Raw genomic sequence first — 10,504 nt, forward strand, 5'->3', positions numbered from 1 at the left:
CAACACAGTGAATTTGGAAGTTGCTCTGTTGGCACCATCTATCTATCCGATGGCTTAGCACAGTGCTGTGTGGTGCAGTAAGCGAGCTTCGGCTTCAGTGTGTTGGGATGCCAGTAAAAGAATGAAGTTTTTCTTGGCCTGGAGCAGAAGTGTGTATTGACACAGTCTTGGTATCTGTGCTGCTGTAGAAGGGTGAGTGGTGCTGGGAAAGTAGGGGGGGATGTAAGAGGTGACCAAAACCTTAGTTCTTTCTTTTTCTTATGTGATTGTCTCCCCTTCCTACCTAGAGATAGTATGGGTTATGTAAGGACACTTTAACTGCCCTGGGGTAGGGGAGGATAATGCTGTAGTTAATTTTCTTCGGGGCTTACTTTTGTTGCAATGCTTGTGAGTTTAGGAACTGAGAATAACCAATGCTATGCCTTCTCTTTGTTAGATCAGCACTTGCTAAATGGCTGTGGACTGGACGAGGAACATGCTTTACTGTTGTCCCCTGTTGTACCTCCAAAGCAAACTGGCATCATAATGCTGCTGGAAGAGAAAGCTCCTGCTGTTCATATTATTGTTCAGTGAGACCTCGGACTCATACACATGGATACTCTGTCTATATGTCAACCCTTGTGCTTTTGCAGTGTGCTAGCTTTTGCAGCTCGCTAGCAGACTATGGAAGTTGCTGACCAATGTTTTCATCTTTTTAAGGATGCCTTGCACAGGCAGAATATTTTGGTAGGCTGATCAACATTCGTTTTACCTACATAGGTGCTTGGCTTATGGTAAGTGAGGTGAGTGGCTTGGTGAGTGTGGTATGTATTGTGGATTTTCCTTTGTTCCTCAGTTGTGTAGGTGCTCTTGTGGCTGTGACAGTTAAGGGTTTCTTTAAACATGTCCACACTCTAACTTGGAAAAAAACAATCTGGTCTTCATCAGCAGTGCAGACAATGTTTTAAAATAGTAGTTGATCAGTCCTTTAAAGAATTATTTTCGTATTCCATGCTGGATGTTCTGTATTGTGGCATCTACCAGAACTAAAGGCACAGATGTGTGTTAAGAAACAGAATCTGATTTGGGAACAAGGTGATTTCATCTGTTACACAAGGCCTAATGTTGGTAAACTTTCTTGTGGTGTAGTTAGAATGACGTTACTGTATATACAAGGAATATTTCCATTATAAAGCATTACTCAAAGAAGACTAGCTAATGACCCTGTGGATGGCCGAAGTGCCACAGAACACAACACAGGAATCTATTGAGTTCCTAGGATTTCTGCTGTGTTTCCAAGGGCCCAAAAAACTGAGGTGTACAAAGAGCAATGCCTTTACTGTCCCAGTACTGTTCTGTACATAATCTTCCGGTCTTAAATAAAACAGAAGACAGGAAAGGCCGTCCCAGCACAGGCAGGCAACATCTGTACTTTCCACTAGAAGTAAATAGGTATATCTGTATCATTTCTGTAGGGATTTCTTGTTTGTTTCACTTCCCATTTGTGGGCTGAGCTTGCCTCCAGCCCATGCTATTTCATTCTAATCTATTTGGAGGCTGCCTGCCCCAGCTTTACCGCGGCTGTATCTGCAAGCAGTTGGCTCCTATGATAGTACTCAATGGACTTGCTGGTCAGTCTGAGCTTCTGCACCATCTCAATCTCTGTCCTTCAGAGAAGGCCTTTAATGCAAACCTGATGAGATGAGGGTTCTTTTCCTCTTGGGAACAAAGCTGAGTTTTAAAAGGGTAAAGGTCACTTGAGATCATTACTTCTGCCAGAGACAGGCTGGTATTCCTATAAGGTCATGGTTCTCCAGAAATATGACATAGATCCAGTAGTTTCCCTTCCTGTACAGTGCTGTGCTGCAGCTCTTTTTAACATTTATTTTCATGTCACTGTGTTAATGGTGTTTGATATTCAATTTCATGTACATAAACACTTTGCAACTTGAGTGGAACAGATGAAAGTAATAAGTAAAATGCCGTGGGGATTTGCAAGCACATATATTTTCATATCAATATTACATTATAACATGAAATATATATGTATATTATTATATCATATACTCTGTACTAGGAAATGCCAAACATTAATTCAACTATATGAAGCAATAAGTAACATATTATGCTTGTAAATAGCTAAGTGTTTTCATTTGGCCTTTTGCCTCTTCTGTATGTGAAGTATTAATGATAGTGTTCAGTAACATTATCTTTGTTAATGCTTTGATCCACATACTTATGCTGGAGAAAGAAAGAATGAAGCAGATATGTCACCGAGGTGACAGTGTAATCAGCTTAAGGCACAGCCACCAATGGGTACTACCTTCTCAAGGCTGACAGCTGAGCTGCATTCCTCAGAGCATCCCTAGCGTGGGGAATATCCAATTCAAACAAAATGTGCAGCTTCTGGAGTAAGGCAAATAAACTTCACTGGAAACTCATGTGACTCCATGGCTCTGCCCACGTTTCAGCGTACTTGAACACTCAGCATAGCATGGATCCAAATCCCAGTGTAACCAAGGGGGTGATGCTTTATCTTCCTGACGCTCTGAGTGAGGTTTTAACACAAGAACAGCTTTATAGTCAGAATACAGGGCTTTCTGTGATCTTTTCTTTTTCCCCTCAGTAAAACTTGGGTTAAAATGGAGCAGGCCTTTCTTCTGAGATCAATGTGAATGCTTTAAAGCTGAAGTGATTGTAAATGTTTCATTTGATTGCTGGGAAACTACCATTAATGTCTCTTTAGATTTTAAAACAGTGAACCTAAAGAATGCAATGAAGGAGAAGGTAAATTACAAGTTATAGTACCAAGGTTATTGTAAACTTTTCAGTCTTATTTAAATATATAGATGTTTTTGTAGATATTTTCACTTATTCAACTGTATTGTCACAATGGAAAACGTGGAAACTTCAGGAAAAAGAACAATGAAACTATTTGCTTTGTACTTCAGACTTACTACAGTGTGGTAAGTGAATGCTTGAAGCTATACAATTGGGTTCAAAAGCATTCAAATAATAATAAGCCTTAAGTATTCATGAATCTCAAACACATTAACTTGAATGATAGTCTGTTTGCATTGCCCTCATAATCTTTTATTTTCCTGTTGCTTGGACACAATAAGTGTTTTGAGTGAGAGAGAAGATGATCAGATTATGGTGCAAAACAAATTTCATGTAGTGGCCAGCTGCACATCACTAATGGGAAGGAGTGAAGTGTTGAACAGTTTTTATGTAAATACAGAAATGGATTGCATAAGCTCTCTTGTGTCTAAATGCAGTTAATAAATGTTTTGGAAATGTAAAAAAGATCGCAAAGCCAAGAGTCAGTGTGGATTGAAAACACCAAAGTTTCTGTCAACCACTCAGGAACTGAATGTTATTTCAAAAAATAGAAATGAAAGTGGATATAATGACAATTTGGGAGGGATGTTAATGAAGAAAAAGAAGCCAAGTTACTTACTTGATCTGATAGCAAACTATTACTACTTGATCTGATTGCAAACCATCTGGCAATATGCTGCCAAATCATTATGCATCCTTTGTATGACTCAGTGCTAATGAGCTGTGCAGGGATTATGCAGATTTCTTGTGCTTTTGGCTTTGGTAGAAGGTTTTAAAAATAACACTTGCAATATTAGTATGACATGTACTTGCTATGAATTTCTGACATTAATCCAAACTTTGTTTTTTCATTAGAAAATACCCCAACCACTTCAAAGACAGTCCAAATGTTGATTTTTATGTGAACAAAAACAAGAAAACAGACAAATATCAGTATTCTTTATACTAACAAACAAAGTTAGTATAAGTAGTTAATTTTTCTGTTTTTTTAAGAGCTTACTGAACACATACTGACTAAGTGGTGCAGAAGGGTAGATAACAAAGTACAACTACACTACAGTTTACAGTAAGCATGCTTGGAAAACACACGTCTTTATTGCATCTGTAGTTAATCTTTCTGTGTAATAATCTTTCAAAGTGAGTGGGCATAGTACTGTGTGTGTCTACACTTAGACAAGTCCAACATTTTAATATATTTTTTTCCTAAGAATACACTATTAGATAGGCTATTTCTTTGCTGTCATTGTAACGAAGCAAAGATTTGTCATGAAGAAATGGACTACTGGAAAGTTTTCTTCCAGCATTTGTAGCATGTCTGTGGCTATACTTAGAATATATACTTAGTCATATTCATAATGGTTAAATTATTCTATCTTAAGCATTCTATCACAGAAAACTGTTAGTATATTTCAAGAATCAACTCTTTGATAGGGTAGATAACAGCAGGACAAGGGGAAATGGTTTTAAGCTGAGGGAGGGAAGATTTAGGTTGGATGCCAGGGGGAAGTCCTTTACTATGAGAGTAGTGAGGTGCTGGAACAGGCTGCCCAGAGAGGTTGTGGATGCCCCATGCCTAGAGGTGTTCAAGGCCAGGTTGGATGGGGCCCTGGGCAGCCTGGTCTAGTATTAAATGGGGAGGTTGGTGGCCCTGCATGTGGCAGGGGGGTTGGAGATTCATGATCCTTGAGGTCCCTTCCAACCCGGGCCATTCTGTGATTCATTGAATTTAAAACTTCAAATTGTCCTTATTTAAAAAATCCACTGAGTATTATATATTGAAAGTTAAAAATCAGTACACTGAATAAGTACTCTAACAGCTCTGATTGCTTTCTTCCTCCATCAGAACGATCTCGAAGGTGGTACATCCAGGACTTATGAAAATGATTTATTTATTTTTAATAGAATATGCTTGACTAAGAAATATTGAGTATATTCTGGACATCAAGAGGCTATCAAGGAGCTTCTTTATATGTTAAGTGAACAGAAGATTCAGTTATGAATCTGTGGTAAAGACAAAGTAATAAATCCTTAGCTGTCAGAACGACTAGTAAGCATGAATGAAGTAATATTGGAGTTGGTCTCCTCTCACTGGTGACGGGTGACAGGATGAGGGGAAATGACCTCAAGTTGCACCAGGGTAAGTTTAGGTTGGACATCAGGAAACAATTCTTTATGGAAGGGGTTGTGAAGCACTGGCATAGGCTGCCCAGGGAGGAGGTTGAATCACCATCCCTGGCTGTGTTTAAAAATCGCTTGGATGTGGTGCTCAGGGACATGATTTAGCAGAGGGTTGTTAGAGTTAGGGGAGGGCGGTTAGGTTGTGGTTGGACTTGATGATCTTTAAGTTCTTCTCCAACCTGAGCAATTGTATGATTCTGTGATTCTATTTGAAAAACTTCATCAGATCATCATATTAGAAATACAGATCTTAGAACAAGACTATTTCATATGATCTGGATGCTTGTGTAAATATGATTTGTTATATGCAGTTTCTTGTATTTACTTTTACAGGTGATTTTTATGAAGATAGTTATGAAGATAGAGCAAAATTCAAAATGCAAGTGAGATGAATGCGTTTAACTCTCGTTGATGATCTCCTGGTAGACTTTTCCAAAACAATAAACTCATCTGAATACTTTATAGTTATGGATGGCTGTCTTCCTTAAAATAAATAAATAATCCTTTGAGCATGGGTTGAATTCATGATTCAGTGGATGAAATATGGATTGTCATGCAAGAGAGCTGATTTTCATAGTGTCACATTAAAGTGCCTACAGTGTTTGGAACATGCTGAGAGATTCAAATTCTGTGAGCTCAAAAGGTGATGAAACTAAAGCAACAATGAACATAGGCAATGCTGGTAAATGGGTTTTGACAGCTTGTCTGACTCTACCCGAGCTATGCTAGTATCATTTTACAGAGAATTCTAGCTGGGACAAAAGAAATATGAAATATTTGGCCCTTTCTGAAATTTACCACACTTACCAATCTTACTTGTAAGTCAGGCATGATGTACAGGAATGATTATTAGTAAGCATTTCGTAGTTTTGTTTGGTTTTCCCTTTCTCTCAAATCAGTAAACAACCTTGTCTATAGCTTGTGGACATTGGGGGGCACTATAGCCTCACTAAACAATTCAAATGCCTTCTATCTTAAATCTTGCTATGTTGGCTCAGCTTCTTTTCTCCATGTAGTGTAACTATCTAAGGCAAGTAGAAAAACAAACAAACAAAAAACCCAGAAGTAATAGCTATGTTTCTTTTCCTTCATTTATTTATTTTTGTTAGTAATTGTTTTGCTCTAAATAGCAGTGGATTTCTGACCAAGAAGTGATGTTGCTTAGTTTAAGGAACTCTTTGTTTCGAGTGCTAATTTACAGATTCTCTGTGAATCTTTTTACAGCAAATGGGAAAATGTGCTTTGCATCCAATCTGCTTTTGTGTGTTTGTGTCCCAGCCATTTGTAATGAAGTTGTCCACTAACATAAAAAGCACATTTTAGACCTGTGTAGTTTATTCTCATTTACTTCAGTTTAAAATGATTTCTGAGTTAAGAAATGTTTTTCCATTGGTGACATAGCTCACATGGATACTGCTATATACTTCTGTGAATGAAAAATCTCCTCTAAGTAGTTTACTTTTTAGGACACAATTTAGTCTATCTAATTGGATTTTAATCTTCATGTTACGAAATTTATTACAGATTGGGAGATATTTGTATGTACACCACATTCAAGTTTAATGTATTACTGGTATAAGGTATACAAGTACTTCTTCTAGCTGCAGTATCTGTTTTTTTTTTTTTTCCTTGGGTTAAATGTATTGTACAGAACAAATTATTCAAATTGTAGATAGCTACAAGCATTTTTTATTAGTTTAATTTTGCCAATAGACAGATAATGCCTTTTGAAAACTGACTGGCCATACGGTTTTAACTAGTGTGGGACAGAATAAACAAATAAAAAGGAATACAACATTTGGATTAATCTTTTTTTTTTTTCTTCAGTTTATGGCTGTATTTAAAACAAAAGGGCAGAACTAAGTTTTGCAGTTGTTTCAGAATGTCTAATAGTAGAACAATGTCCAGTCAGTCTCCAAGCAGTGGCCACAATGGAAATCAGAACCACCTCCTCCTTTTCTTCCTCCAACCCAGTTTTTTTTGTGGAGAATGAGGTTACATGGTATGAAATATCTCCTTGGCCAGTTCAGGTCAGGGTTTGCAGCTGTGCTCCCTCCCAACTTCTTGCTCAGTGTTGGGATGTGCTGGGTGGAAGGATGGCAGCAGATGGGCTCCTATGAAGAAAGTTAACTCCATCCTGGCCAGACCCAGCACACCAAGTCTTTGTGGCTTTTTAGTAAAATTCAACAAATCAGTTGTTTTCTGTACTCCAGTTACTGGGCTTGACTGTACACGTCATAGGAATTGTCTCATAAATTGTGATTTTTCTTTTGTATATTTTGTAAATAGTGATTTATGTTAAGTCTTCTTACTACAGTTAAGCAGCATTGCATATTGGCAATCTCCACAGAACAATTTTTTTTTTTTTCCAGAGTCTTAATTGAGCTTTTTTTTTAAATTTAGGACTGTATATTTTATTTCAGTAGGATTTTTTTTATGGTGTTGGCCGCAGTATTCTAAACATCCTTTGACTTTATCTCATCTTTGTCGTTTATTTGATGGTGTTGTGCATAAGTGACCCTGCACTTGACGTTCTGTGTTTTTTGTGCTTCAGTTCCACCTGGTTTTCTCAATCAAAAGCAGAATGATGTAGGTCTAAGTGAGCGGTTGCTCATGGACATAATCTAAAACAGCTTGAGGCTAAGCTGGTCTGCAGTAACTGTAGTTGCTCTGAAGTGACACCAGACTGTAATGGCTCCTAAGGGTCATTTCATAACTGAAAATTCCTGGAAGGAGTGCTCTGGTTCCTACTGTAAGTTTTGCTCAGTAAGTCCCTTATCTGAGTAACTATCCCAGGCCTTGTTTCCCTTTACCTATGTCAGTAGGGTGACACAGATGCTCACCTTAAGCAAATATCAAGATGCAGAAGACCTTTCCAGGTTATTAAAACTATTTCTGTAGCAAAGAAGATGGTTTACTTATGTCAAGGGAAGATTATCAGGTGATGTAAGCCATCAGGATGTAGGTCATGGCTAGCAAACTTAGAATTGCCGTGGAGACTTTCAAGGTGAGACTGAATCAGGCCCTGGGCAACCTCGTCTAGCTGTGGAGTGGAATTTTCCTTGCCACAACCTGTGACCACCTATTCTCTTGTGCACTTTTTGAGCAAAATCTCTAGATTTCCAACTGGGTAATTGCAGACAGCAATTAGTCTTACTTTAGTTTTCTTTTTCCCTTGTAGTTTGAACAAACTCTGTTACCTGACTTGCCTGATGCACCATGTACTCCATGCCCTTAAGCAACTCAGCAGCCATCCAAGGATTTACATTGCTTTATTATCCTGTCTTAAGCTGGTAGGCCCCACATTATACAAAATGCTCTAGATGCTGCCTCCAAATAATGACTAGGGGTACTTCTTTGGACCTGATGATTGCACCACTTACCAATGGAGCCTTTCGTACACTCAACCTTCATTACCACACGGAGGCACTGCTCATCTTGTCTACAAGGACTCCCATGCCTCTTCCAGCTGAGCTCCGTGGCCAGTCAGACCCAGCCTTCTGGTATTAGATGAGGTTATTCTGACCCAGCTGCAGAATTCTGCATTTGTTTTTCTTGAACTACACAAGGCACTGTTTTAATGCTTGTCTAGGGCCTCTTGAATGGCAGCTTTCTCTCCAGGGTTTTGACTGTTACCCAGCAAACTGAAGGTGCGCCCCCTCAGGAATTGTTTGTGACTGGAAAGGCCAGCAGCTGCCTGTGTAGCCCAGAGTTATCAGTGTGAAGGTAACTGCTGTATTTTGTCATTTTATGTGATGCAGCTTCTCATACCAGGGCAGAATGTAACACTAGGATGTCACTGTCAAAAGCTCTTTTGAGATCTATGAGGTTTGGACTCCCTCCTGTTACCTTACTCTATATGATAGTAATCCAAAGAAATGCAGCCGGCATTTGTATTCTGCTAAGATCACCACATGATCTTACTCTACATGAAAATACTCTACGTGGGAAAATATTCCTGGCTGCTAATGATCATGGAAAAATTGTTCTTCTACACGCTGTTCTCTGTATCAATCCAAGGAACTCAGCAGGTGTTTTAAACTGTATGTGCCAGAATGTTATGAGCGTGTCCGTTCCTATAGAATGACATTGGTGCTTAAGTTACTCAACTGGAGATGAGATTCCTCTCAAGTATCATCTCTAGTGTCAAGTTCTTAAGATAAAAATGAAGTATTTATGGAACAGTGTAGCTGCAAAGGTCCATAAGAAAACCATGCCTAACCTAGTTACGCAAAATGTGAAATGCAGTGACTTACCTGCTAGCAAATAAGCTTTTCCAACCCTGCTTGTTCTGCGGCATGATTATTGTGCACATCCAAGTTGGCTCATAGGAAAGTTATTTCAGTTAAAGAAACTAGCTCCTATATTCCTGCCATTCCTTGTGGTGATCTTAGCACAATACAAACTCCTGCTGCATTTCTTTGGATTACTATCATTGAAAATCGTGAGATAGACAAACCCCAAAGTCTCTGGCATTATCATCTTGCAGGATGGATTTTTCCTGGACTTAAATCTACTTTGGATATTGCACGCTCTTTGGACATCTCTGGATGTTACTATGCCTGCTTGTCTGTCCTACTGCCAGGAAGTCTTATTATTCTTTTTTTTTGCTGCCATGGTTGGAATGGCATAGCAACTCTTGACTTTGTTCCTGAACTGTCATAGTTGGCAGTGCAAAAGTAGTAAAGTAATACATAAATATGTGGAAGACATCTGTGAAAAGCACGACATGTTGAGGCAGTAATCCCAGTAGCTAATGCAGTTTAATCAACGCTTGAATGAATACCATTATTTACAGCCCCTCAAAATAGCAGAAAAGTTGCTATCAGAATCAGAAGATATTATTTGACTATGTACTGCAACGTTCCTTCAGCAATTCACCTTGTTTTCCCCTTTGCCACTACGACTGTGCACAGTGGAAACAGGAAGCAATTCTACTCTTTGTTTTCCTGAAGGAATACGAGAAGGGGCATGTAGTCGATATGGCCACTAAGCTATTCAAAATAAATGGATGCATTCTGTTTCTACGTGGTTTTGGTCACTTAAGTCCCCCAACGTTCAACTATATTTTTGCTCTTTCAATTGAAGAAGTAATATTTTTGTATATTAATAAAAAAAAAGATTATCAAGTAATTTAGGACTAATGTTTTCTATTTTCAACAGCTGTACTTCAGCAGGGAAAATACAGTGAGCTCAGATATGCTTGGTACAGGCAATTTTGTGTCAGATGGAAGCAGCAGGAGACAAAATAGGAAAGAGTATGAAGTCTGACAGTTCTGTTAGGCAAGCTGTTCATTTGACCAATGGAGTGGGCAGTATGCCCATGGCATATAATCAAGGCTGAAAAGCTTCAGTCCTCTATACTTGCCTATGGAATTATTACCCTTGTTTCTCCTTGACTGTGTGCAATATAAAGACAGATGCATAAATCATCTTGCTCTCATCACCCAACAGTCTCAAGAAATCAAAATAACACATTTTCCCCACAATTTTAACATGACAGCAA

Source organism: Tetrao urogallus, assembly GCF_951394365.1.
Source record: "Tetrao urogallus genome assembly, chromosome: 1".
NCBI lineage: Eukaryota > Metazoa > Chordata > Aves > Galliformes > Phasianidae > Tetrao > Tetrao urogallus.